Consider the following 27,249-nt stretch of genomic DNA (forward strand, 5'->3'; position numbering starts at 1 on the left):
ATAAGTATTTAGTTATGCAGCACAATATGCTTGGTGCAATAACATCAACTGTTGCATGGCTAAACACTTATAAGGTCCCCAAGGTGAGACCTATTGGCTATGCCAATGCTTGTTATTTTATGCAGCTAAGTAAGAGAGTTACTGATTTTAACAAAGAAATCCTTTTGTTTCCCGCAGTTCATAAATTGCAATCCTTCGAATGTAGCACAGCAATCTATCGAGGACATGCAACTCCTACACCATGTAACCTTCACTACGTTATGTAACACATCTTGTGCATTGATTTACACATTTATAGGATGTATTGTGAATGTATAAAGTGTATGTGTGATGAAAAGTCCTCTGACATTGGGATGAGTAGCACTTTAAAAGATATAAAGCAAAATGGTGGTATTTAAATTGTTATTTGTGTAAATACTGGCTCAGTCCAACACATCTGACATTCTCAGATACAGGGTTTGAGCAACGTAAAAAGCACGCCCCTCTTAAGTACTTCTGAAGTGATAACAACAAGCTGTGTGCCTTTGTTTCCCCTCCCCTGCAATTGCAACTAGGTGTGAAGCGCAGTTAGCTCCCAACTAGGACACTGGAACAAAAGGCGGTGCAATGGCCCCTTAAATTCAGCCTTTGTTATGGGCCCAGCTGGAGTCTGAAATATGAACGCCTCCTCCCCGCCTGCACATTGCTGCTCAAAACAAAAGCAGACAACATGCAAGTACTGCTGAATGTGTCCCGGTGTCTCAAAATTACACTGGGACAACTTTAGTATATTTAGGTGGGGCCCACTTCTTGCACTTTGGATGGCGTCCACCCTGTGATAATAGCAGGTGGGCTTCGTGTACCGGAGTGTACCCCTGACTTGTGCCCTGTAGACTTCCATTCACCAAAATACCAGGGTTCATGGAAATAACTTTTCATGCACTTGGACCTATGGATGACATGACAGGAAGTAACTTCACATGATAATTGACCCAATGGCATTACCGGAAGTGACATCAGGTGACTTTTGACATGCGGTCAAAGAGTCAGGAACTGGTGAATTCTTTTGCGATCCAAGCGATTAGTACCAGATTATTGTATTTTAAATACAGTCTGGCAACACTATTGTGTTCCAAATATAATTTATAAGAATATCACCCCATTGGAGTTATTATGACAAAATCAACAAGCTTTTGGGCAATATTTTGTAAACAATACTTAGGACACAATATTTATGTCAGATTATATTTTTCTAAATTATATTCTGACATACAACCAATTCTGCCAAATTGTGAAGGTAGTACAATGGACTGTACATGACATACTCACTCAGATTACCCTAAATTGGGAGGTATGGCCATCATTTTGCCTATATTATCATAATTTATTATCAGTGAGACCAACATAGAGCTGATCGACAGAACAATGCACACTAGCCAGTTACAGATTTGCACACTGCAACACACCAAGGGCCATACGTACAAAGTATGTTTGCGACCACAAAAATGATTTTTCGAATTACAAACACCAAATTGGGATTCAGTAACAACAGCACCGAGGCCACCCTCCTAGCCGCCATGGACGATATCAGCAGTCTTCTGGACCAAGGCCACATGACAGCCCTCATTCTACTAGAGCTCTCAGCAGCCATCAACACCATCTCCCACTGCACACTCCATAGACTCCATGACGCTGGCATACAGGGAACTACCCTAAACTGCATCGGCTCCTTCCTCGCCGGCCGAACTCAAAGAATCATACTCCCACCCTTCTTCTCTAAACCCACAGAGATCAGACGTGGAATACCCCACACGCTCTTCAACATCTACATGGCCCCACTCACAACCATCATCAGAATACATGGACTCAGCATTTTATCCTAAGCTAATGACACCCAGCTCATCCTCTACCTCACTAAAAAACCCGACATCACCAGGCACAGTTTCTAGGAAGAAATAAAGGACATTGCATCCTGGATAAGCAGCAGCTGCCTGAAGCTCAACTCAGAGAAAGCAGAAGTCCTCGTCCTCGGATCCACCCCCTCCTTGTGGGACGACACCTGATGGCCCCACAACCTCGGCAACACTCCCACATCCATGAACCATGCCTACAACCTTGGCATCATACTCAACTCCTCCCTCACCATGAGCCGACAGATCAACGTCGTATCCTCCACGTGCTTCAACACCCCTGGCATACTCTGCAAGACCTTCAAATAGATCCCCCCCGAATCCAGAAATGCCTTCACCCATGCACTCATAACCAGCAAACTGGACTACAGGAACACCCTCTATGTCAGAATCAACAAATCTCTACTCCACAAACTCCAGTCCATCCAGAAGGCCACAGCTAGACTTGTCCTCAGCATCCCACAACAAGACCACATCACCCAGCACCTACGGGACCACCACTGGCTCCCCGTAGAAAAAGAGTGACTTTCAAGCTGCTCACACACGCCTACAAAGCCTTCCACAACACCAGACCCCAATACCTCAACGAAAGAGTCTCCGTTTATGCCCCCAAGAGAAACCTCTGCTCCGCCGACCTTGCATTTACTGAAATCCCCTGCATCAGCAGAGCAAGCAAGGGAGGAAGATCCTTCTCCTACATTGCAGCCAAGAACTGGGACGAACCCACGCTCAGCATCAGGCGAGCCCCAGCACTGTAAGCATTCAGGAAGAGCCTCAAGACCTGGCTCTTCAGATGAGCCGGAGCTGCCCGAATTCCCCCCTCTCTCCAGGGCCTTGAGACCCTCACAGGTGAGTATTGCGCTTCACAAATCCCTGATTGATTGATTGAGTAACTTGTTACCGAATCACAATTTGGGCTTGCAAACAAATACATCTCTACCAAATGCTGAATCGCTATCGTATATATTACAATTTTGCAACCAGATTCTGAGCGCAAAACAGTAATATTTTACTACCAGTTTAAAAGTGGTGGTAACCCATTCACAAATGGGAATGTTCCCCTTGGATCCCGTTCGACTTGAGAATTTGTTTAAAAAAATATTTTTTAAGAGCAGGCAATGGTCCAAAAAACTACTGCCTGCTCTTTAAAAAGGAAACTTAAAGGTTTCATTTTATTTTTTGAAATACATCCCATTTTCCTTTAAGAAAATAGGTTGCGTTTAAAGAAAAATGCTTCATTATAACGCCATTTCAACAAAAAGATTATGCTGTTCCTCTGAAATGAGAGACAGAAACACAGGGAATCATGAACCAACCTGACCACTGGGGTTCAAAGTTGAAAATCTATTGTATTGGATTATAATGCCCTCACACACCCTGTCAGGTGCCATGCTTCATCATCGGGGTGCTCCTCATCGGGTCGGCGGTGCAATACCCGACGGGCTCCCTATAGATGGGGCACTTTAGCAGAGATCTTTTTCCAACAGCCGTTAGGTGAAGTGCGGGTGGGGGGCCTCTTATGTGTATGTGTGTAAATGTTGGAAGTGAATGTAAAATAGGGCTGGGAGTACCTTAGAAAACAACTTTAATCAAGGGGGCTCCTACCCTAAGTAAAAACAAAACTATAAGGAGCAAGGCTGAGGTAATGTCTCAGATTGTGGCGCTCTTATGAGTAGTAGGTCAACATGTTTCTCGCCAAAATGAATAATCTACAGGCAGTTGTCAGGACAAGAAGGGGGGAAAAACCTTTCTACAACTAAAAATGGTGTTGTGGCTACACACTCACATCAACCATAGGACTAAATAGTCGAATACCTGGTAGTGCTGGAACTACCTGTTGAGAGAGAATACATTGAATGGGTCAGTGTAGTACAGTTGTGAAAGGTGTATTCTCTTTTATTCTCTGTGTATATCTGTCTCTCAGCCAATATATCGTGAGCATCAAACAGTTAAAAACCAATAAAAACCATTAAAAACCAGGGTGCCACACGGTGAATACATCAAGTGAGCAAGCATTGAATTTCACCTAACGTGGCACACATGGACGCAGCAGAGAGAAGGGGGACTTACCCAGAGGAATAAACTGACCAGGCATAACAGTACCCGGTAAGTAATACACAGGGGTTCCTCATGTACTAGGAAACAAATGTGGGAGAGGGAGGAAAAGGATTTTTTTTTAAAAATGGACACATCACAACTAATGCAAGAGACTGCACAGTCACACGCTCACTAATGACCTCCTGTGCCCTATCGTAGGTGGTCAGGAGAACCTCAGCTGTGTCAGTAAAGGGGTAGCAGCGCCTTTAAATTGGTGACTGTCATTACAGTGTGCCAACAGTTCTTACGGGATAAAAAAGATCCTACCCGATTTTAGAAGAACACGTGGTATTTCTAATAGGCAGGGTGAGGGGTGTCATTGTGCAGGCCCCTTATGTCGATCAAAAGGTGTGTGCCAATGTATGTTCACGATGTCACCCAAAATTGTATATTTCTGCAGTTACCGGTTCGATGCTCGTGGTCCCCTGAGAACGGGCATTACATGCAAATTCAAATTAGGGCAAGGTTTGTGATAGAAAGCGAAGATGAAATAATAGACCCATCGCAACTCGGCTGCATCTAAGACTGTATATGCTCCTAAGAGAATGCGACCCATACCAAGTTTTAATGGCAGAGTTAAAAAATGGTAACCCCGTATATGCGGTAGCGCCGTAATGGCCTCCACTCCTCTATGAGGTACTCACGTTTGTGCCGATCGCATGAAGCTGCAGACCTACCCACTCCTACCGGGCCCGGGTGGTAGAGTGGTGTGGGTCTATCATGTATTTAGACACTCTGTGCACTTCCGGAAGGCGTGGAGTGTGTGTGGAGAGGTTGGGAGCATGAAATGCTAACCCCAATGGCGGACATCTTGGAGGGGGGTTATTCATTATAAAATGAAAATGAATATAGCGGACATCATGGAACAGTGCCTTTTCATGAGTTATCTTCGATTAAAGCAGCTCATGTGTTGGGCTGTTTTAAACAGTATTCTATGGTCTTACTTGAGAGATGGTGATTTCGAACTCCTAGGTGTGTGTTAAATTTAACCCATAAGGTACATGGCTAAAAGTGTAGTATACAGGGCTTACAGCAGCTAATGTATAACCAGTATTCTAAGGTCTTGCTTGGAATGTTGTAATCTGATTACTAGGTGTGTCTTTAAATTTCACCCATTTACTGCATGGCTGGAAAGATAGTTATATGGGGCTTAGAGCAAGTGATCTTGGATCATGGAGCAGTCATAGTAGTGAAACTGCAGGGTGTTGTTGGGACAATCATGTGGGAAACCATATCAAATCGTGAGGCTAGTGTAGGTAGACAAGTCCCTTAGTCTCATCTATTAGAATACAGTCGGTCGTTACTGGTGCCCCATCCATGGGCAAGGTGGTGAATGATATCCGGTAGTGTCATATCCTCAGTGTGCTCCATGGTATCTCATCATCCAGACCTTCAGCATGTAGGGATAATCGATCTATCCATCTCTGTTCTTTGAGAAAGAGGGCATGCTTGGTGATCTTAGTGAAAGTTTCTAACACCACCCATTTAAGTGAGTCAGGTGAATGGTGTTTTTCCAGAAAATGTGAGCACATTTTCGTGTTTGTCCTCTAACACCGGATGTTGCTCCGGTGTTCCGCAATGCGTGTCTTGATGGTGCCGGTGGTCATCCCTACGTATTGTAAATTACAGGGGCAGGTAAGCAGGTATATGCAGTTTGTTGTGTTGCAATTGGTATTAGCCCGTAATTCCCACGTAAAACCATTGGGAAAAGTGATCAATTTACATATGGTGGTAAAAGTACATGCTATGCAAGACCCACAGGGATAGTGTCCCTTAACCGGCGGTAAATCCCATAAGGTTCTTTGGACGGCTGGTATCGCTGTCTTCGGTCTGGTGTGAATCAGCATATCTTTCAAGTTGTGCAAGCGCTTGAAAGCAAAGTGCGGTAGATCCAGTGTCATGGCGCCAGTGGTGAGAATCCCCCTATGTTTCCTGATCACTTTGCTAAGTTTATTAGACCCAGGTGTGAAGGTGGTCACACAGCTGAGGGTGTCACTGGGGGTCTTGGCTCTCTGTTCTAGGAGTGCTTCCTGGTTGTTGTTTCTGGCTCTCTTTCTGCTTAGGGCAATGCTTTGTGGGGGGTAGTGCAGTGCTGCCAGTTTTCTGGCTCGTATTTCAGATTCCGTTTTATAGTCTGCAATTTTGCTGCAATTTCTTCTCACCCTCAGAAACTGTCCAAAGGGTAGGTTTTCTTTTAAGGCATGTGAATGATGACTACTATAAAGCAGCAGGCTATTGCGGTCTGTCGCTTTTCTGTACATTGTAGTGGTCAGACTCCCCTGTTCAAGTCTGATCGTGAGATCCAAGAATGGTATCTGGTTCTGAGAGATGGTGCTAGTGAATCTCAGATACGGATTCAGTGTGTTGATCCAAACACAGAATTTTTCACAAGATGTCAAATCACCTGCCCAGAAGATCAAGATGTTGTCTATGAATCTCTTCCATAGATGTATATTTGGTCGGTATGGGTTTGAGTCATTGAGGATCTGCCCGCCCTCAAAGGATGCCATATACAGGCAGGCTAAGCTCGGAGCCAAGGCACTCCCCATGGAAGTACCTTGCGTCTGGTGGTATAGCTGACTTTTGAACTCAGACAAAACAGACATCAACCCGGATCACTACCATTTAGCAAGCTCATTACCTGCTCCAGGCTTCCTCTGAAATGCAAACACACACACACATTCCAGATACCGCTTATGTTTAGTTTGAATATCGCTGTGTTTCTCTAATAATTTTTGATTCTTTAACCATCATTTAGGGAAACCACATACCTTTCATTTCCCAAAAGAAGCCCTGGCCAGCAGGGCATATTGAGGAGTTTGTCTTTTAAATGCATTTTATTCACACTGAAAACGTTCATGAAATGCTTATGTGAGTTGCTGTAAATCACAATGCAATCCAGGGTGATTTGATTTGCATTTTATTGGGAGTGAAGTCATCATGCTCTCAGGTCTGGTCAGAGCAGCTACTCTTGATCTTCTCTGCTACCAAGTACAACATTAGTCTAGTCTTCTCCAAAGGCCAGTGTGCAGGATTTCCTGGGACATACCTACAAGGCCGCGATATAAAACTATCGCTGCTTTTGCGGCCGTTTTCGCCCGAAAAGCGGCAATAATTTTATCGCTATATTAGCAAGGTCACGCTATCGCGTGAATCCTTGCCTTAGTGCCTGAATTTCTAACGCCCATCTTTGCATCTCTACTGAGATGCAAAGTGGGCGTTCCTCCCCAGGATAATGGGAGAAATGTCGCTAAGCGACATTTCTCCTATTATCAAGCCTCACGCAAAGCAGCATAGCGACAAGAAAAGTAGCGATAACCTCTGTTATCGCTACTTTTCTTACGCCTGCTTTGAAACTGACTTAGCCATGATATCCTATATAAGGTGGATATCATGGCTAAGTATGTGAGGCCCTATCAGCAAGCTATCGCCAAACTTCGTGGGATTATCGCTGGGTTTCCAACGATAATCTCACGTTTGGCAGTTAGCGCTAGGATTTTTATCGCTTTTGAGATAAGCGTTGCAAATAGCACGCTATCTCAGCGATAAAAATCCATGCTAGCCGGCGATAATTATCCTAGCGCTAAGTGCACTTAGCTATAATTATCGCCGGTTGTTGCTGGTATGCCCCTCTGTTCTTTCTTTACTTGTCTAGAGTGTCTCCTCATAAGACCCCTCGTACACTTTGACTGCGCACATTGGGAATTGGTGTCCAAATCACAAGAATCCTTTTACCCCTCAGAGCTGCCTGCTAGGATTTGTCGTCCATATCTATAGCGGGGATCCTGCAAGCCCCGAAATTCCAAGGTGCTTTGTCAAACTTGGGGAGATGGAGTGCTGGTTCTTTGGCCCGTATTACGTCCTTAGCTGTGTTACTTCACTTCAGAGAGTTCTCGCTTTCTGCCCTTGAGTGAATCCCGCTCCCCTCTTCGCCAGTGCAGCCAACAATAGCATGTTGCATGCAAATATTCCCAGAAGCACTTATCAGGTGAGTTTAGCCAAACCACGCCCCCAGGGGAAGGAGGTGTCATCTCCTACAGAGGACAGCACAATAATATAGAAAATAAAAAGCCACAGATATGCATGTAAACACAATAAATATGTTTGAAACAAGTAACAGTCTCTAAAATGGCGCTCACTGCCAACTTCTTGAAGGTCACAAGTTCGAACCACTCCAGGTGGTCCTCCCCAACTCATTCTCTTTACGAGATTCACAAAATGAATAACTGGTTATTTACCGATCTACAGAACTACAGAACAGTAAAACTGCTTTAGCAGGTGTGATATAAAACAACATTATCTAGAGCGTTGACATCCAGCAAGGGAGGTAAGTTATACTGTTATGCAGAATCATTGCTCACGATGTGGAATGCTTATTTTTATCCACTACAGATTAGAGTACATATCCCTTTTTTCTTACATTCACCAGTGTAAATGTCATAAAAACACCATAGCATGACACATACATTCATAAATATGCTGGCTACTCAGGTTGTTCTGATCTAAGCATGCAGTGCTTCTTATGCCAACCCTTCAAAATAGGTTGCATTCATGCTCTCTATCCTGTAACACCAATTCAGAAAATTAATTTCACATTTAGTACAATAAGCAGACCTACAGAACATACGTTTTGCACTTTGACTGTGCAGATCTAACAGATTAAGGAACTTTGCCACACTGTTTTGTAACGGCATGCACAGATTTATCGGTGCCACTTACTCATATTTTTTCACGTATTCACCACTGCAGGCTTCTCGCACACTTTTATGCAAGTTTCAGTAACTTATATTGCACAACTGCTCACCAAGCTAAAAATGACAACAAAAAATAACTTATTATAAATCACATAGGCAAAAACTATTGCTTTTACCAATGTTTGTTTTTGTAATTACTGACTATAGTGTGTTCTCTGAAATAACGTATTGGACAGAATAAAAAAAGCGTAATACATAATTTCAAAACAAAGAGTTAATTTCAATTCCTCAAAACAAACTTGTCCCTTCCTACTCTCTAAAGGGACCTAACGTTTTCTGAAAAAGGAAGCAGCTCGGGAACAAAATGTATCAAGTTATGAACTTCCTCGGCTAGAACTGGGGCTTTAGGGTGACATCGACGAGCATTCTACACACAGCCTCGGTTGAGTTTGAGTGGAATAATTCTCAGCCACTGAAAATAAGCATCATGTGTCTTAAAAAGCTGTGTTTATTGTCTGGCTTCACATTGCAGCTGTTGCAAGACGATTATGGCAGAATCACTACGAGGTGACTTAGGCTGTGCCAACATATTAGTAGCCAGGAATATATGTTTTGATTGGGCGGACGTTCATGGGCGGAAGTTCATATGTCCATCCAGAAAAAAGTGTTTTCCCTATACATAGCTGTAATAATTTTCTTTATTTATGCAGCTGCCTGAGCATGAATTCTCAGGGGGAAGCACATGACATTGCAATGCTACTAAAGTGTCTAATATAACTAGATAATTTATGTTCTTATTCTCTGGCAGTGGAATAGATGGGAGGAGGGCAGTCATTAACCTACATGGATCTTTATGTCTTGCATGCCTGTGCATATGTCACCTGACCTTATAACCTACACTAATATAACTCTACAGTTAGTTGCTTCCACAGAAATACATATCCATTCCCACACTATTTGCTTCACATTACTCAGTGCTATAAAACATTTAAAGCCAGACCGATTGGCATTACCAATGCTAAATTATTTTTTTCTGGGTTTGCAAGCTCTACCACGCAGGTCCCAAAGACAGTGAGTGAAGTTGGAAAGGGAAAGTGCTCTTTTTTTGACTCCTGGTGACCCCTAATTGACATCCATACCGTACTATTAGGCAAAATTCATGCACTGCCCTTTTTGGTGGTGCTGTATAAGGTCTTTTCATACTCTCAAAAGTACATTTTGTTTGTTCTCAACTTGATAAAGGAGGGTGCCTTCCATTTCCCACTCACTATTCTCTGGGATGAACTAGTGCATACATCATAGTGCCTCCTTAAAAGCTCCACCTAGTGAGCAAGTGCCTTAACTGTTCACCACAAGTTCTTCTTAAGGACCATGGTGGTGGACACCGAAAATATACTCATAAAATGCATTTATTTGAAAAGCTGTGTTTGGGGATTGCGAGATTTAGGGCCAATTTTCTTAACTTTTGGCGCAACACAGCAACCAAAGTCGAAGAGAAAGACAGTGAAACAGGATCATATCTACAATGATATAGTGATGCTGTCAGCTCTGTGTTCTTCTCTCCCTGTCCTGGAGCACTTTAGGCTGCCATGCAGCAACTCACAACTGTGGGTGTGTACATTCCATCAAGCATAGATTTTGTACTGGAAGATAACACTTCTAGAACAAAAATGATGCTTTGAGATGGTTTAATACCGTTTCGTCTATGTATATGTGCTGCACAGTGGGAGGACACATTTTGCGTATTTCGCATTAAATATAGTGCAAAAGGACATTTGCTTTCTGTGTTATTTTGCTGAAATTTCATGTACTCAAGTAAGTTATGCAAATTTTACACACCTAGTGCTGACCCAAGTTGTGAGTGATCACCCACCCTACCCACACGCTTGGGGCAAAATTTATGAAGCTTTACACCCCTGTTGCATCACTTTTTGTATGACGCCGCGGTGGCGTAAACAATGCTCCCCACTGTGCTGTATTTACAAAGTGACACATCTAGGAAAATGCATCACTTTGTAAACCCCTGCGCTGCATTTACCTGTGTCAGGTATAATGTATACAGGGTGGGCATTCTCCCATAAAAAAGTCTTGTAGAAGTGAGATTTTACTGCACTACTTCTACAAGTTCACTGCGTCAAATCCTTACACCTGCTTTACAGCAGGTGTAAGTACTGACACATGCCCTTTTACACGAGACTTGCCCATGTGTAATGACACATTGCTGGAGTTGAGTCTGTTTTCTGACACACTCCAGCAATGTGTCATTACTGAGCCACCATATACGTCAGGATTCCTGACGTATCCGGTCAATACTTACGACATGGAGTGCCGTGCTTTAAATACTGTACATCAGAGGTGTCGCAAGGAGGTCGCAATGAAAAGTGTTGCATTGCTGTTTTCAACCTGCAAGGCAACACTTGTCATAAATGAGGCCCCTCATGTGCTGATTGGCATGAAAGAATTATATACCCGAACAACAGCATGCTGTCTGGTGCCACTTCACCGAAGCCTGGAGCAAAGTGTAATGCTATTGCCTCAACATGGACCTCAGCACTGCCAGAACCAAACGTCACCACCATAGTGGAAGACCTGCTCCTGGCCAGGAAACCACAACTGCTGAATATGAGAAACTGCCAATCAGGCTTGCCTCTCTGTTTGTTTCCAGTAGCCCCAGCAAGGAGTGAGGCAAACATCCATGGTCCTGCACCACTTACAAAGATACCAATAGTGTGAACTCAGCAAGCTCAACATTCTCTGTTTCATTAAGCTGCGTCACAGTTTAAATAAGTAACAATTGTCCTGAGACTGAAAGACTGAGAGACTATGTCTTGATCATACAAAGGTAACAATGCTATTTGGAAGTTAACCTTTGTCACAACAATCCTTTTTGCTCAACCATTGATTGAACTATCCTTCAGATTACCTGACATGGTGATCACTTAGTGAATGTGCACACATGCCTAATCATTGCCTATGACTTTTTATCTCTGCTAAGTCACCAAAGTTAATGGGGCCACACTAAGAGTTGGGTTAGGTCACTGTATATGGTGTGAAGGTTAACTAATGTCATTGGTGAGATTGTAAAATCCTGCAGCTGAACCAACATCAACATGTGTATTATTTTGTTTATAGGTGGCATTAAAAGTACTTTCTGTTTATGAAGGTTAATAATGTGAGGGGCAGTGAAATACTGTGCATGCTGTTTTACTGTTTGATTTCTGAGTCTCAGAAAACCTCACTACTTTCGAGAGAAGTATTTGGCTGCTCTCCTTGGCTACCCTTAAAGTCACGTTTGGAAAGAGTATACTTGGCCCAGTTTGCAAAGCCATAGTAGGACTGTTAGACTTGGCACTCTTGGCATGGTTTTCCCCCTATCTTTTTGCCTTCAACCCTCCTGTTTCACTGACTTTGATTTTGCTGGCTTTAGGACTCTGCACACTTTCCCACTGCTAACTAGTGCTAAAGTGCGTTCTATTCTTAAAAAATGGTAGAATTGGCTTATACTCAATCGGAATATTTAATTTACTTGCAAGTACCTAGTAAAGTGGCACTACCTGTCCCGAGGGCCTATAAATTAAATGCTACTAGTGGGCTTCAAGTACTGATTGTGCCACCCTCTTTAGGAGCACTTTAAACATGTCTCAGGTCTTTCACAACAGCCTGTGTGTGCAGGTTTAAACTCCTATATCAACCTGGCAAAACAAACCTTTTTTCAGGCACAAACCTTCCTTTTAGCACATAAAAGTCACTCCAAGGGTTGGCCCTGGACAGACCTGAGGGCAGGATGAAGTGTATTTAAAAAGTAGGACATGTACTTTTACGTTTTACATGCCCTGGTAATGAAAACCTCTATCGCTCCCATTGTTTAACATTGGGATTACCTTATTACACTTTATAAGTGAAATTTTCAATTGGGAAGAGATGGACTTGTCAATTTTGGTGCCTATGGACTCACAATTTAAAATCACAACTTATGGTAAGGTTTGCTTATGAGTTGCATGCCTGAAAATGCCACTTTTAGAACGTTGGATTTTCATACTTTAACCATTCTGTGCCCTCTGTCTGTCTCTGAATACAAGTCTGGGGTGGGTGACAGCTAGGCTTAGTTCATTCCCTCCAGACAACCACGTACAAAGGGAGCTTAAGTGTGACTGATGGGCCATCCACATCCTGATGGCCCATTCTGGGCAGGATGGGAGGGAGGAGCTGACACACCTGATTAGGACGTGTCTGTCCCAACACAAAGGGTTGCATACCACCCTGTAGTGAGCCTGGAGCAAGGGTAGGAAGGGCAGGGACTCTGTGTGCTTCAAAGGCCACTCTTTGAGATCTTCACCTTTTCAAAGGCACAACTGGGTATAAGTACTGTACCGCCAACTCGGTACCCTTCTGGGCCTGAGGACACTCTGCCAGGAAGAAGGACTGTTGTGCTGCTGAACAGACTTTCACGCTCTGGACTCTGCTGGACTTTGCTGGACTCCTGCTCTGCTATGCCTGCCCTGCTTCCTGCTACCATCCTTGCCTAGTAGTGAGAAGGACTTGACCTGTATATCTACATCCCCAGAATCTGACAAACAAAAAGTGACTCTAAGGGCTTACTGGCTTTCCGAAGTCTCAGTGACATTAAACTTTCAACAAACCTGCTACAGCACCTGTACTCTGCCAACTGTGAGTCTTGCCCTGCCAATTGGTGCCAATCCAGCCCTGAGCCCTGGCAAGTGAGTTTTCTGTGCTGATTATTCAAAATCCATGCATTGCCGTCATTGCAACAGTCAGAACCGACGTATTTCTTACGGAACCTACGCATCACCTGCTTCGAGGACATCACATCGTTGGCTGCACAGCTCAACGGAGAAGCTGTCGCATCTCGATTTACGCAGCTTGGAACTGATGCATTGCCTACATACAGAGTAATTACGCCGATGCATCGCCACCTCTGCTCCATGCATTGGGCCTGTCAATGGCACAACAAGGTACTTTTTCAGAGGAAAAAGTTTGGTGCCTGTACCAGACCGGCGCTCCATCATGGTCAGCCTGAACGTTTGGATTTGCCCAGGTCAAGCGAGACCAGATAGCTCTGGTTTGCACTTTGCGCTTTTAAGCACAATAATCACAGACACTTTGAAATACCTGCCAGAGGGCGAGCACAAGTTCTTTTAGGGTATGTCTCTGACTTACCCTGACTAGGGTTGTGGTCCCTACTTGGACAGGGTGCATACCTCTGCCAACTAGAGACCCAGTTTCTAACAGGACATCACTGGCAGGATGGGAGGATGGAGCTGGGCATGGTGTCTTGCCTCCACACAAAAGGCTGCATACTTCCTGTAGTTAGTCTGGAGTCAGGACAGGGAAGGCTGGATACCTGTGGACTTCAAAGGGAAACCTGTAAAAGCTTCCCTCACTTCAAAGAAAGGCTCAGGTATAAATAGTGGACACCAGATACCACCTTTTAAGTACACTTCTGGACTTGTGGATACTCTGCCAGGAAGAAGGACTGCTGTGCTGCTGTAAGGACTTCACTCTGCTGTACTGCTGCTCTGAAGGACAGCTGCATTGCTGTGCAGAATTTCTGCATGCTCCCCCCTTGCCTGGGTGATAAGGACTGGACCTCCACCTTTTGAACCCAGAACCCCAAAGGACTCCAAGGGCTAGTTGGCTGGACTCCTGACAAAAGTCTCAGGGGCAGAAGGCTCCAACAGCCATGAACTCAGCACCTGGACTCTGCCATCTCTGAGTCCTACCCTGTCAAGTGGCGCCACCCCAGTTCTGGACCCTTTGAAGTGGGCCTAAAGCTGCTCTGCCAGCCCATCTGTGTGGCCAGCTACACTGACGCATCACCTCTTCTGCGCAGCATGATCCCAAGCAGAACCAATGCATCTCCTCTGCTACAACGGTTCTCTCAGTGCAGGACGCCACATCGACCTCGCAGAACTATTAAAGAACTACCGCCTCATTTCCTTATTGCCTTACTGTGCGAACCTCCTAGAAACTCATGTTGCTCAGGAACTTGGTACACATCTGTATATTTGTTAGATTTGGGGGTCTCTAGTTGGCACAGGTATGCACTTGTGACAAATAGGGACCCTTGCCTCTAGTCAGGGTAAGGGGGCACACTTCTAAAATAACCCCTGCTCACCTCCTTGGTAACTTGGCACGAGCAGACAGGCTTATCTCAGAGGCAGTGTGTAAAGCATTTGTGAACACATACAGTAATCAAGTGACAACACTACAGATGGACACCACACAGGTTTTATATAAAAAATAAGTATTCTTTATATAGATTTAACACAAGACCATAAACGACAAAAATCCACAATACTGTTACTTAAAAATGGTAGGTTTAGCTTATTTCTCTTTAGATCTTAAATGTGACACTTTGAGTCAATGTACCTTAGATGCGACATGCAGGGCAACAAAAGTGTAGCAACGATGGTGATGCGATGAAAGTTTGGTCCATAGAAATAAAGACGTGAACTTCCTCCGGATGTTGCGAGAAGACTCGATTTGATGCTTCAGCTGCAGCAGCGACACCCTTGTCCAGTGATGCGACGACAGCGGCTTTGGCGGCGACACTCTTCTCCACGATGCGAGACGCTTCCGCTCAATGCGACAGTTGCAGCGGTGACACCCTTGTTCAGTGATGCGACGACAGCAGCTCCGACGGTGGCACGCTTCTTCTCCGTGAGTCATGCTTCCAGCTCCTTGCGACACGCTAGTCCCCAAAAAGTCCAGAACAAATGCAGGCACTTTAAAAGAACTCTTGGGGAGCTGGTGGGTGAAGTCTGTTGGCCCTGAGACTTCAGCAGGAGGCAAGCCCTTTTCCAAGCCCTTGGAGATCCTTCATAAGTTGAATAAAAGTGCACACAAAGTCCTTTCTCCTTTCTTTGGCATTCAGGCAACCACTGCAGGCCAATCCCCCAAGCAGCACTTCAGCTTAGGGATAGTCTCTCCTCAGTTTCTTCTGGTTCCACTCCTCAGCAAAGGTTTCTTCTTGTTTCCCAAAGTGATCTAAAGTTCTTGGGTTTGTGTCCCAATATTTATACCCAGTTTCTCTTTGTTCTCTGAAGGCAGAGAGGCCTTTGCCTAGTCCAAACCAGTTCTGGTCAGTCCTGGAGCACTTCGTTGACAAGACTCCTTCTTTCCTTTCAGAGTGCAGGGCAGACACATCAGACGCACCACAGGAAGTGGAGCCAGCATTGTGCAGGGAAGGCACAGCCCTATTCAGGTCCCAAGTGCAACTCCTCCCACACATCTAGATGCAGATCTCTCTATTCAGCCCTTTGCTGACTCACCCTGTCTCCTGGAATCCCCCAACCCCTGTTACTCAGACTCCAGACAAGGAATACACAGCCTAGCAGAGGCAGGTTTGGTTGGTTAGACAAGAAAATATCTACTTTCTAAAAGTGGTATTTTATAACACAGGATAATAAAACCAACTTCACTAAAAGATGTATTTTATCATTCTGAGTTCAGGCCTACTAAATTCGGATTTCTACCATGTTCCGTGAGTCAGTTAGGATTATATGATGTAATAATCAAACTGCCAATTCTGGCCTATGGAGAACAGGTAGCCTTGCAATAGTGAAAAACGAAAATGGCTGTAATTCACTGTTAGAACATGCCACACACACCAGGGCATGTCCTACCTTATACTTACAATGCATCCTGCCCTTGGGCCTACCATAGGGATGTCTGATATGAAGAAAAAGGAAGGTTTAGGGACTGGAAAGTGGGTGCACTTGCCTAGTCAGAATGGCAGTACCAGACTGCACACAGGCTCTGCAATGGCAAGCCTTAGACACACTTTTACAGGCTGCTTCTGTGGGTGGCACAACCAGTGCTGCAAGCCCACCAGCAGCATTTGGACTACCAGCCCAGGGCACTTCAGGTGCACTGTACTAGGGTCTGACAGGTAAACCAAACCAGCCAATCATGGAATCAGTAATCCATACATCAATTTACAATAGGGAGAGCATATGAACTTTAGCACTGATCAGCAGTGGTAAATTGCCCAGAGTCAAAAAACCAATAAAAACAGGTCAGAGAAAATACAGGAGGAAGGCAAAAAGTTCAGGGATGACCCTGCAAAAAGGGCCAAGCCCAACACAACCCCCTTCCAGCCAGAACGCAGGGTAGACCAATCACTACCTTGATGGGCTTCCCTGCTTTGGGCGATAGAACCTGGACCTGGCCCGCAACTGCAGGGGCATATTCCAGTTCTACGCCAATCTGAACCTTTTTGGATCCCTCTTTCCATACTCTCAGGACCCACCAAGCTAATCCATGGGGAACCCTTCTCCTCACCTGTGGACACCACCTGTGTAGCATCTAACCTTAACTTGCTCACAGGTCCCAACAGATTTGCCCACCAGTTCAGGGGTTCTATCCTGCAACTGGACGTCCAGGTCAGGGGGGACACCCTGAACCTGGTCCTTCAATCTAGGGTCTAAACCCTCCAGTTGAACAGGGGTCAGAGGCGAGGACTCCATCCCTCTGCACCCCCTTCCAGAGTGCTGTACCCTCCCACCTGGAGTAATACCCTTAGAAGCTACATCAGTCAGGACACTGATTACAGTGGTCCCTCCCGCCAGGTCAGACAACACCTGAACCTGGCTCTCCAACCAAGGGACCATCCCATGTGGTTGAACACTCGCCTGGCGCACCAGGACTTCCTGGGGAGCATGCATGCCCCCCGAGGGTAACACATAACTCATGTGTTGTGTGATAGTCTGCCTGGCGCAGATCTCCCGACCCCTGTACATCTGACAGTGCACGAAGATACCCCAGGACAGAAGTGGTGTCACCATGGTCATTCACTGGTGACACAGCCCTTCTGGCTGGCCCCTGACCCACTGATTCCTCCACTGGGGACTCTTTCCCCCCCTCGCCCCTCAGTCTGGACTTCTGCACCCTCCTCTTAGGAGTGGCACTGCCAGACACCAGAACGGATGGAGGCCTGCTTACAGACACTCCCAGTTCACCAGACACTAGGGGATCCCCTCAGGACAGACTAGGCTCCCCACCTGGTGTTCCCTTAAAGAACCATCCAGGCTCTGAGACTGGGTTTCGGACACCTTGGGACATGCATCCCCACACTCACTCCTTCTCCACTGAGACAGGAGGTGAGTCTCTACACCCCTCCCACTATACTGGGACCTAGCTGGGCTACACTGAACCTCTCCCCCCACTCCGGGTTGGGAGATACCTGAACCACTCTTCTTGGGATCACTCCCCAATGCCTCTCCAGACCCTCTGGAATCCACCAAAAGGTCTGCCTCCAATGTGAGCTCTCTGGGGTCAGAGAACTCACCCTCCAACAGGGGTTGGCATAGCTCTGGAAAACAGGCACTTACAATATACTCTCCTTCAATTGGATCACACAGCCCCCTACAAGGGTTAGCCAAACTATCCTTCACATCACCATCCAGTGCCTTGGACACATACTGCACATCCCTCTCCTGAGAATGGCAAGACAGTATCTGACTGTCTCTGTCACTCTATCCACACTCTTCTGGGCAGTCTTCACACTCACCTACCAGGACTTCAACTTTGGGGGAACCCCTATCCCTGCACCTCTCATCTAGAGTCAGTAGAGTGTCCCTCCCACCACTAGGACCATGAACCCCATCGTCATTTTCCCCATTCTCCTCAGGGACACTGTGCACTGCTGGAGCTACCTCATGTCCTTGAACCTCCTGGTGTATGTTAACCCCCTCCTTCAAGTCAGGTGCCACATCTCTGGGTGTGTGTACTACTCCCTCAGCACAGGATAACTCAATTGTGCTGCCACCATCTGAGCTGGACTCCACCTCCAACTCAGCAAAGCTCACTTTCTGAGCTGCCCAAATTTCTTCTTCTTGGGCTAAGGCCCTCTGAGCCTCATCAATCTCTCTCAGCTCTTCGTCAATTTCTCTCAGCCTCTGCTCATGAGCCAGAAGCCAGCTATCCTTTTCTGTCTCTCCCTCACTTTCAGGGAATTCCTCCTTCTCAGACTCAACTGGTAGTGTTGCCTTCCAGCTGGGTAACTGATTCTGAAATAGGGATGCCTCTAGATCCTCCCTGGACCTTCTCTCCACAGGCAGCCCCCTTTCCTTGCAAAACACACGTAGCTCCTTCATTGTGTAGACAAACATGTGCCAGAATTCGAGTTCCCTTTTGCAACAACTAACCAGAGCCATAGTATCAAAAATACCTCCAGGAGGACACCATAAAACAGAAAAACAGTTTGTGGTTGCGTTTGGTCTGCACTCACTAGTAGTGTTCACCAATATCTGTACATGAGTCACAAATGCATGTCCAAATCCTCACCGCTGACCACCAATGTTAGATTTGGGGGTCTCTAGTTGGCACAGGTATGCACCTGTGACAAATAGGGACCCTTGCCTCTAGTCAGAATAAGGGGGTACACTTCTTAAATAACCCCTGATCACCCCCTTGGTAGCTTGGCACGAGCAGACAGGCTTATTTTAGAGGCAGTGTGTAAAGCATTTGTGAGCACATACAGTAATCAAGTGACAAAACTACAGATGGACACCACACAGGTTTTATATAAAAAATAAGTATTCTTTATATAGATTAAACACAAGACTATAAACAACAAAAATCCCCAATACTGTTACTTAAAAATGGTAGGTTTAGCTTATTTCTCTTTAGATCTTAAATGCGACACTTTGAGTCAATGTACCTTAGATGCGACACGCAGGGCAACAAAAGTGTTGCAACAATGGCTATGCGATGAAAGTTTGGTGCAAAGAAAGAAAGACGTGAAGATCTTCCTGATGCGGGACGCTTCTAAGATGTTACGAGAAGACTTGATTCGATGCGTCAGCTGCAGCGGCGACACCCTTGTCCAGTGATGCGACAACAGCGGCTTTGGCGGTGACACTCTTCTCCACGATGCGAGACGCTTCCGCTCAATGCGACCGTTGCAGAGGCGACACCCTTTTTTCAGTGATGTGACGACAGCAGCTCCAACGGCGGCACGCTTCTCCATGGATGCGAGGCTGCTTTTCTTGATGCGGTGCAAAGCGACAGCTACAGCGGCGACATCCACGATGCGACGGCTGTGACGGCGACATGCCTCTTCCTCGATACGAGACTCTTCTTGTGATGCGGTGCAATGCGACAGCTACAGCGGCGACACCCTTGTTCAGTGATGGGACGGCAGCAGCTGCGACGGCGACATACTGCTTCTCCGTGAGTCGCGCTTCCAGCTCCTTGCGACACGCAAGTCCTCAAAAAGTCCAGCACAAGTGCAGGCACTTTAAAAGAACTCCTGGGGAGCTGGTGGGTGAAGTCTGTTGGCCCTGAGACTTCAGCAGGAGGCAAGCTCTTGTCCAAGCCCTAGGAGATCCTTCCCAAGTTGAATAAAAGTGTACACAAAGTCCTTTCTCCTTTCTTTGGCAGTCAGGCAACCACTGCAGGCCAATCCCCCAAGCAGCACTTCAGCTTAGGGATAATCTCTCCTCAGTTTCTTCTGGTTCCACTCCTCAGCAAAGGTTTCTTCTTGTTTCCCAAAGTTATCTAAAGTTCTTGGGTTTGTGTCCCACTATTTATATCTAGTTTATCTTTGTTCTCTGCAGGCAGAGAGGCCTTTGCCTAGTCCAAACCAGTTCTGGTCAGTCCTGGAGCACTTTGTTGACAAGACTCCTTCTTTCCTTTCAGAGTGCAGGCCAGAGACATCAGACGCTCCACAGGTGTTGGAGTCAGCATTGTGGAGGGAAGCCACAGCCCTATTCAGGTCCCAGGTTCAACTCCTCCCACCCATCCAGATGCAGATCTCTCTATTCAGCCCTGACTCACCCTGTCTCCTGGAATCCCCGAGCCCCTGTCACTCATACTCCAGACAAGGAATACACAGCCTAGCAGAGGCAGGTTTGGATGGTTAGACAAGAAAATACCTACTTTCTAAAAGTGGCATTTTCAAACACAGGATGTTAAATCCAACTTCACTAAAATATGTATTTTATCATTTTGAGTTCAGGCATACTATATTCGAATTTCTACCATGTTCCCTGAGTCAGTTAGGATTATGAGATGTAATAATCAAACTGCCCATTCTGGCCTATGGAGAACAGGTAGCCTTGCAATAGTGAAAAACGAAAATGGCTGTAATTCACTATTAGAACATGCCACATACACCAGGGCATGTCCTACCTTATACTTACAATGCACCCTGCCCCTGGGCCTACCATAGGGGTGTCTGATATGAAGAAAAGGGAAGGTTAAGGGACTGGCACTTCCCAGTCAGCATGGCAGTACCAGACTGCACACAGGGCCCGATTCACAGAACTAACTTAAGACAAAATCCTAAACTTACTACTTTTGGTATTCACAGAAGGCATTTAGTAGTAGTAAAGTTAGGATGTTGTCTTAAGTCTGTCTTAAGTCTGTCTTAAGTCTGTCCTAAGTTTGTCTTAAGTTTGTCTTAAGACTGTCTTAAGTCTGTCTGAAGTCTGTCTTAAGTCAGTCTTAAGTCAAACTTAAGACAAAATCCTAACTTTACTACTACTAAATGCCTTCTGTGAATACTAAATGTAATAGGACAGACTTAAGACAAACTTAAGACAAACTTAAGTCAAACTTAAGACAAACTTAGGACAGACTTAAGACAGACTTAAGACAGACTTAAGACAGACTTAAGACACAATTCCAACTTTACTACCACTAAATGATTTCTGTGAATCGCAAAAGTAGTAAGTTTAGGATTTTGTCTTAAGTTAGTTCTGTGAATCGGGCCCACAGACTCTGCAATGGCAAGCCTTAGACACACTTTTACAGGCTGCTTCTGTGGGTGGCACAACCAGTGCTGCAAGCCAAACAGCAGCATTTGGACTACCAGCCCTGGGCACTCCTGGTGCACTGTACTAGGGTCTGACAGGTAAACCAAACCAGCCAATCATGGAATCACTAATCCATACATCAATTTACCATAGGGAGAGCATATGAACTTTAGCACTGATCAGCAGTGGTAACGTGCCCAGAGTCATAAAACCAACAAAAACAGGTCAGAGAAAATACAGGAGGAAGGGAAAAAGTTCAGGGATGATCCTGCAAAAAGGGCCAAGTCCAACAATAATTCTAAGTTCCTTGACTCTAAAAGAGCAGGTTTTTGTCTCAACACTGCATTAGTCCTGCTTGATTTGTCTGTAGCCTACGGCATGGTGGGCCATAAAATCTTGCTATGCCGTGCAAGGGCTGCTGGCACTGAAATGGATTCCTTCATTTTTAAATAACAGATCTCACACAGTCCATTTGACGACCATTAGCTCAGTAGAAGTTAAAGTTCATTGTGCAGTCCCTCAAGGCTCGTCTTTCTTGCCTCATCTGTTCAACATTTACATTCAACCCCTGAAAAAGGAACCATATAGTGGAGTATTTAAAATTATACTGACGCCTCTCAGCGTTTAATATCTCTTGATGGCCAAGCTGTGTCCCAGTTCCTATTTCAAGATATAATGCACTTTATCAGTAGCTGGATGAGGAGTAATTATTTAAAGATAAATTTGGAGAAAACCGTAGTAGTGATTTTTAATGGCAATCCCGCATCTTGGTCCAATCTTTAATGCAGGTAAGAGAGATGGGGGAGAATCAACAGATGACAATGAGGGGGAAATAAATAAATAATTTTCTATTGTCATCATCTGTCAAGTCAACCCCCACCCCGCCTCACCGCCCACCGCTCTTACCTGCCTGGGACGCTCCTGCTTTAATGGCCAGGCGAAATGGGACCATTACATGATCCCAAGCCAGCAGCAACGAGTTTAGGAATAATATTTGACCAACAGCTTTCTCTAAGACCACAAAGTAATGCTGTGGTCTCTAAATGTTTTTTACTTTATGCACCATCAAGAGATTGAATTACGCAAATAGAATTCATGTTGGCCTCCCAAATTTCTATATTGTGGGATTACAACTGCTTCAGAATGCAGTGGCCAGGCAGGTATTCAAGGACCCTCAGAGATCACACACCTTGGATCTTCTGAAACGGCTCTTCACTGTTTACCAGTGAAGCAGCGTATTCAGTTTAAAATGTACTGAATCGTTTTTAAGGTTTTGCATGGGTCATCCCCAGATTTCTTGAGAAATCGAATGGTGAGATTTGCTCTGAAGAGAAATCTCGGCTCTTTCAAAGCTAATCTCCAGGTGGTGCCGAGATTCTGCAAATTAAGAGTTGGAGGTTGCAGGTTCTTAATGTTTGTCACGACAACATGGAACTCCCTCTCACTGCGCATTCGATCCCTACGTTAATTAACCCCTTCAGCGCGGCGCGGATTTCCGCGCCGCGCTGAAGATTCCATGCGCGGGCGGGGCCATGACGGAGCGGTTCCGTCATGCGCACAGCGCAACCGACGCACGTGACGGAACCGCTCCGTCACAAGCGTCGAACGGGTTAAAAACCTTCAGGACTGCTTTAAAAATCTGGCTCTTAAAGAAAGCATTTGCGTTGCATACTTAAGGATAGCCTTATGGTCTAGTATATCAATCTCTACCTCAGTTTAGTGCAATAATATAGTTGGCTCTGTATAAGTATTGGATAACATAACTCCACATAACAGTAGAAGAATACATTCAGATGTTCTTCTCTGCCTTTTCCCCAAATGTTGTAACATCAATGAACCCTCCTGCATCTACATCTGTATTATAACTGCATCATCACTTCCTTTTATTGCCCTTCAAAAGTCACAGTCTGGGGGAAAGTTTGGGCCTCATTTATGAGGTTTTGCCGTAGGGCAGCGCCACAGGCCTTTCGGCTACGCTGCCCTACGGCAAAAGAAAAGGGCAGGAATGTGCTATATCTATCAAATATGGGTCTCGTATAATGGAGTGATTCCGTTTACGACTGGCGAGGTTAGAATGAAAGATAAACTGCAACACAACAATGCTTCTCAGACCATGGATCAATAAATATTTCAACAGCTGAAATCCCCTGACGTCATTTCCGAGTCTGTTCAATTAATTAACCCTACTTACTTGTATGATTCTTATAACAATTTATTAGTGTTTTCCAATTTTTATAGAAACAATTAGAGTATAGAGCTAGAATGGCTTGTACCAAATCTTTACTTTTATGCCATATAGATTTGGCTATATCAAACATTTTGTCCATAAAAGAAACACTAGAATTAGCGCTGTGTCATATTCACATGCAAAACAGAAAAATACAGTGATACATTGTTAAAGACAAAACCTGACTGTAAATCAACAGCTTAATCTGATACATTCAAAAGCAGCACAAAAAAAAAATTAATACATTCAAAACAATGAACATACAAAACATTACATACATGTCAACAACACATCAAACTGGATATACAAATTATCCTATGGACTGGACCAATTATTCTATGTAATCAATCTTTTATGCCCTACTAGATTTTTATGTGGCGACCTGTCTGCTTTGTCTCTTTGATATTGCTATAATGCATGGTCCTAAAGAGGTCAGAGTACAGATATGGTACTTCTCGTCTATGCCATCTTGAACAAGCTTAGACATTCAGTCCTTTAGTGCAGTGTTTAAAGGTACTCGCTCTTTGCCTCAGGAAAGTATGTGTTGACGCGTTTCGACCTTCACGGTGGGACCAGGAAGTGTTTTTGAAGGAAGGTCTTCCTCAGGGCGGGGGAAACTTTTGTAGGACACTGTAACTACAAAATATAGAGCAAGGGAGTGTTATTCTATTAAAGCTGCTACAAGTGTGCTGTGCTAAATTATGTTATTGCTCCTATGGAACTGTCCATACCCCAAATCTGCCTCAATTGTTCATGGGCGTGTGATAGGGAACCTGTTAGGACGTCAATCTGTCCATGAAGTGGGTGTCTTCACATTCTTTTTTTTTGTCATGTCACCTTTACTTTCAGAATTTCTAGTGGTTAGATACGGGGAGAAAGATTAAAATCAAATCTAAATGAGAGGACCGAAAAAACATCTCTATATTTACCATACAAGGGTGGTGTATTCACTATTGATTGTACTTAAAACACGGTGCACTTCATGGAAAGAGTGCAACTCTGGTGAAAGAAAGTTCTTGTTTATGTATTGGATTTGTTTGGTGGTAGGACGATGTTAAAGTGGCTTACTTATGTCGAAGTCATCTTCACGCATTATGGTGCTATGATCAAGTTCATTTCTTAACACCCTCATGCTGTGCCGGTGTGGAAATTACTTAGTAGGAACGCCTGCGTTTCCTCGACCAGGAAAACAGGGGAAGATGCTTGGCCAGTGCGCATTTACCTTTTTGAGCTTCAAAATTGCTCCGGAATTCTCCAGGATTTGTTCGGCATCTCCTATGCTCAGTAGCTTCCTTCTGGAGTCTTTGCGGGGATTTTTTCTTTGGATTGGGCGTACGTGGTCACATAATCCTTACGTCTGCGTGTATCACCTGACTTGTGCCTGACTTCCTGATGCCAGGTTTGTTTTGCGGAAGTCAAGGCGACCGTGAACAACTGTCCTTGTTGCGGTGAAACAGGTTTCTTTCCAGCGTGGCATTCTGTAAGAATTTGCCTCTTTCCAATGTCATGTGGTGGCATAAGTGATATTTTGAAGTTGGCATACCACATTTCTGCAGTTAGAGACACTTGTCTTGTTATGCATGTATCCTCCTTTACATGCGGGTCACGGATGGGCAAGTGTAAGTAGATGTAATCCTGTTAGTATTGACATAATCATTAAAGTGCGTTTTAAAACAGTGCACGATCTCGTTTATTTCATTTAATCCGTTTTCAGTAGTCCCCATGCGCAGAATCATTTTTGCATCGAATATGGAGAGGAGGGTGTCTGAACTCCTGCCAGTAACGTGTTTAAGGACTGTCCATTTAATGTCATGTCCTGTGGACCATGTCCTTTTTCCACGCAGTGTTGGACCATAGGTGCATTTGGTAACTTGCATTTTATTTGAGATCTTGTTGGAAATTCTCTTTTAAATAGCTTGTGTAGTTTTTCCAATATACGCCAATTGACACGCACAGACAACACACTATATAACATTTGTTGTGTTGCAGTTTGTGAATTCTTCGTGCAGTACACTTTTGTTTCCATAGTCGAAATTTAGTTCCTTCAATGGTACTTGCACATAAAGTGCAATTTCCACAGCATCGGTGGCCTTTAATAGGGGGTAGAGCCAGCATTGTTTGTATTGATACTTGAGTTCTTTTCACTTTGGTATTTGCACGGACCAATTTATCTTTGATATTTGTATTCCTTTTGAGGGCGAATACTGGTGCTTCTTTAAATTCCTCTAGACCTTTCACAGTATGCGAGTTTCTTTTGACGATTTTTTTGACTACATTGGTAATTCCCGAATAGGTGGTGACGCAGACCAGTGGTGTTTCTTTTTTCCTTTCTTTAGGTGTCAACAAGGTTTCTCTTGGGTTGTACCATGCTCGCTTCATTGATCGTTTCGCCAGTTTTGTTGGGTAGTTTCTTTCGACCAGTTTCTCTAAAAGAATCTTGGCATTGTTGAAATAGTCTTCCTTTTTGGTGCAATTGAGCCTAATTCTTAAAAACCAGCTGTACGGTAAGTTTTCTCATAGATTTTGTTGATGGAAACTTGAGAAGTTCAGGAACGTGTTTCTGTTGGTTTGTGTATAGAGTTGTGTATATGGTTCCGTCTTCATGTTTCACCAGGAGGTCTAAGAAATTGATCTCGTCTTTGCTTGAATTAAGCGAGAACTGGATGTCCGGGTTCCTCTGATTCAACCAATCTTGGAAGTCTTGTAACTCTTCTGATGTACCCCTCCGAAGCATGAACAAGTCATCTATGTACCGACGCCAGATCTTTATATGTCCATCATATGGGTTGTTGTTATATACCCATCTTTCCTCGTAGAGGGCCATGAACATCACCGCCAATTCTGGGGCAAAGGGACATCCCATTGCGGTCCCTTTTGTTTGTAGGAATTGCTCATCATTAAACTGGAATTTGGAATTTGGAATTTTAAACATACTTCCACCATCTCCACAAGGAATGTAGTTGGTACATTGTGTGGTCGGGTCTGTTTTTCTAAAAAGTAATGTAGGCTTCCAGTCTGGCCTCCTATGGGATGTTGGTGTACAAGCTAACTATATCTAGTGTCACCAACATTTCTGCTTCTGGGTGGAAGGGGTGACCTTCCAGGATCGTAATCGCTTGCAGTTTGTCCTGTAAAAAGCTCGCCGTTGCTTCGACCAGTGGTTTGAGAAAGGTATCTATATATTTGGCTGGTCTCTCTAGAATGGAATTAACCCGGGAGATGATGGGTCTCCCTCGTGGATTGGCTGTGTCCTTGTGAATCTTAGGGAGGACATAAATTAGTGGCATCTTTGGATTTTCATTGAACAGATATTTTGCTTCTTTTTTGGATATCCAACGTGTTCTTCACCTGTCTGTATCAATTTAGTCAATTTATTTTGCACCACTTTGGTCCAATCGTCATCCGTTTTTCTGCAATGTTCTTTGTTGGATAATTGACGGGTAATTTCTGCTTCGTAGTTTCCTCTCTCCATGATAACAATTGTTCCGCCTTTAGCAGCCGGCTTTATTATAATTTCCTGGTTGTTCATCAACTTGTTGTTTTCATTTTTAGTTATGTTC

Source organism: Triturus cristatus, chromosome 3_1, assembly GCF_964204655.1.
Source record: "Triturus cristatus chromosome 3_1, aTriCri1.1, whole genome shotgun sequence".
Classification (NCBI taxonomy): Eukaryota; Metazoa; Chordata; class Amphibia; order Caudata; family Salamandridae; genus Triturus; species Triturus cristatus.